Source organism: Cynocephalus volans, chromosome 5 (assembly GCF_027409185.1).
Source record: "Cynocephalus volans isolate mCynVol1 chromosome 5, mCynVol1.pri, whole genome shotgun sequence".
Lineage (NCBI taxonomy): Eukaryota > Metazoa > Chordata > Mammalia > Dermoptera > Cynocephalidae > Cynocephalus > Cynocephalus volans.
Genome location: NC_084464.1, coordinates 9196145 through 9199495, shown reverse-complemented (window position 1 = coordinate 9199495; position 3351 = coordinate 9196145). Strand labels below are relative to the sequence as shown.

General features: G+C 46.9%; 1 pseudogene; it reads left to right on the top strand.

Annotated features, from left to right (window-relative positions):
• Positions 1–622: 622 nt before the first annotated feature.
• LOC134378273 (ras association domain-containing protein 3-like) lies at positions 623–2211 on the top strand (annotated as a pseudogene).
• The last annotated feature ends 1140 nt before the right edge of the window (positions 2212–3351 follow it).

The window sequence follows — 3351 nt, the reverse complement described above, 5'->3', positions numbered from 1 at the left end:
TGTTCTTGGTTTACTATTTCTCCTTTGTTCAACATTAAATAGCTTGTAAAATAAATAAATATTAAGCCATGTGAAGAGATGTGACCGTTTTCTTTTGACCTCTGCATTTTGACCAGTTTCTTCAGTCATAAATATAATAGTAAAATTTCTAATGAGAAATATCTTATGCAAAACTGCAAATAAAAAAAATAATCTATTGTATTTTTTTAAATGCATCCTTTAGTTGGGCAGATTTTTAAATGCAAGAGATTAGAATGTCATAAATAAGCCTTGTATTATTTTAAGAGAACGTATGGAGGAAGGGGTTGTATGTTAGTAAAATACAATTACTGACCCATGTGTGAATTGCTGAGCAAGATTGGTAAAGCATTGAGTTCTAAAAGTTTTCTCCTATCTTCATGTTAAACAGTGGAAAGTTTTACCGTATGGTCAAATAACATCTTCATCAGGTTCTCCACAGGATACCTTAGTTAATTTCCAGCTGAGTGCTTGACAGGATTTTCTCTTTGGCTGACTGGTTGGAGGAGAGTCTAGACACTGAGAGGCCAGGCTTTCGTGGGGCCTCAGGACATCATTATTGTGCATGTTGGGCAGGAGCAGCTTCCTCTGATGTAGGGGCTCCATGCCCAGACAACGAAGACAAAGGCATAGCTTTTGTTCTCAAAGAGGAGCCAATCCAGCTGCTGCACGCTGTGAAGAACCTTTTATGAAAGAGGAAAAAAAAACTTTCCTGGAAGGTGAAGGGTTAGCAGTTTAACCTCTGACCATAAGATAAGCCAGTAAGTAGGAAAAAGTGTTGGGTAGGGTAGGAGAATAAGAGGAGAAACCTCCATCGAGGTGTCTGTGCTGTGTTTATAAAAACAGGTGAAGCAAGTGACTGTCAGAGATGGATACTTAAGTTCAAATACATGCATATTTCCAAATGTGTCTTCTGATTCAATATTCTTACACATAAGTGTTTAACTTCCTAATTCGAAGATTGTATATTGCTGACCAATCACACTGTAAATTGAAGAAACAACAGAAGTGTAATGTTTTTCTTTTGCTTTTTCCTGAACTTAAGAAACTCTATTATGGACTTCTGGCAAGCTCTGAATATTTACTTTCTGTGAGGATAAAAGCCTCTTGATCCTTTTTCTTCGTTTTCCCAAATTTCCGTATTTACTGTGATTATGTATCTTTACGGAAATAGATAGGCTAGTGCACGTCTCTGGTACGTATTAAGACTTTCTCCCATTTGGTCTGCGGCATTTGGGTGCCTGTTCTGTTAATACATGGTCTTTGAGTGGTCAGGGAGGAGCGAGCTGCAATCCCAGTGTAAAAAGAAGCTGGAGACGTCCGTCTGATCTTGTATTATCAGCGCTGGGAACTTAGGGGCCGGGACTGCCGGGGTGAGCGGCGGCTGCAGCTGAGGCAGGACTGCCCGCCGGGGCTCGGGGCCGCGCCGGGAACCTCGCGGGGCGGGCGGGCGCTTCACCCTTGGCCTCGCCGCCTGCGCCCCGGGGAGGCCGTCCGCGCGCGCCGGGACCAGCAGCAGGAGCAGCGGCCACGGCAGCCTGGAGGGGGACGCCGACGACTTCTTCACCGCCAGGACCTCCTTCTTCCTTCTTCAGGAGGGCGCCACAGGCAAGCCCCGCGCCGGCCAGCAAGATGTGGAGAAAGAGCAGGAAACCCACAGTTACCTCAGCCAAGAGGGAATCGAAGAGAAAGTTCATACATACGATTTAGCAGTCGCCAACAAGTCAAAGATGACCTTGAATTCAAATGGGGTGGACACCGGCTTCATCACAGTCCAGGTGGAGCTCTGCAAACCTCCACAGACTTCCAGAACCGCTGGAACCTCGCTCCTGGTCGCAGCGGCGGTGAGAACAGCTTCATGTCAGCAGCGCACACTGTCGGGGAAGTGACTGAGGCCCTGCTCAGAAAGTTTCTTGTGACCGAGAGCCCTGCCAAGCGTTGTCACCGGGAAGACCAAGTCTGTGCCTGCGAGCTCTCAGACCGAGAGCATCCGCTCTACCTGCGGTTGGTAGCGGGGCCCAGAACAGACACACGTGGTTCTGTTCTTCGTGAACGTGAAATTGGAGCGTGGGAAGCCCTGAGCCTTCCAGAACCACAGAACTGCGTGCGCATCTGGACAAGGAAGAAGCCGAGCAGCTGCAGAACCTGAAGAAGCGCCGCAGCCTGCAGACAAGCTGGAAGAAGCCCGATTAAAGCGCAGGGCTCCCTGCCAGGAACATTCTGTCCATGTGAATCGGAAGGCACAGAAATCTAGGAACTGCGAGGAATTCGTGAAGGATTTTGTGGGGGTTTGACAAAGAAAGTGAAGAGCACGTTGGAAGAAGGCACGTGCAGAGGTGGCGAGCTCCTGAGGCTGGGGAAGGTAGAGAAGGGCGTGTTTGCTTGTGAGTGAGTTTAAAGCTTGCAGTGTTGAGATGTTAAACCCATTTTAGGGTTGCTTGACTTCCTGGTGGGTAAAATGTGGGAACAGAGCCAAAGAGGTGGAGCCGAACCAAAAGGAGGGGACCCATGAGGTCCGCACCTGACCGGAGAATCAGGCAGGGGATCTTACAAACAGAGACGGAGGTGGGCCTCAGGCAGCTGCATCTGACCTGTTTTCCTCTTGCAGTGGAAGCTACGGAGTGGTGCAGCTTCTCAGTACAGGCAGGGGAATGGCCATTGGCTGACTCCTGTTAAGTGATATATGTAGTTTTTCCCCAGAGGTGGTTTTCAAAGTTGAAAAGGATTTTGGGCGGGGGCAGCTGTTTTTCCTTTGACTGTCAGCTAGGAGGTTTATCAAGTAAAGGGCTCACAGCACACTTTTGTGACAGTCACTCCCTGTTATTCCTCCCTTTCTTTCCCTTGTCTTCCCTTGCCCTCCCTACTCTCTTCCTTCCCTCTCCTCACTTCTTTTCTTTCTCCTTTTCTTTTATAAGGTGAAGTCTGTTCTTACACAGTGTAGAACATGGATAGTGATTAAAGACCCCATGCTTCCAGATCTTCAGTTTTAAAGGATGACTAGGCTGTGAGTACAAGGCCCCAAGAAAGAAAGTCCACACATCCAGCTGACCACAACAGGGTTTCATTATGAAAATATTATTACAAAACTGCATGTTTAACCAAAGAAATGAGTGTGCAATAGAAGCCTTCCATGAAACTGGTGAACTAACCTCTTTTTTTGCAGCAACTTATCTGAGAACAGAGGGAAAGGTGTGCTTTGGTTCCAGAGGGGCCTTACAGTCTATTTTTAGTCTAGATAGTTTTTGTTTATAAATTCCCATGAACTTGTTAACACTTTGGTGACACCTAATGGATTCTTTTTGAAATTACAAGGTGCTTCAGTTCTTTGCCTCT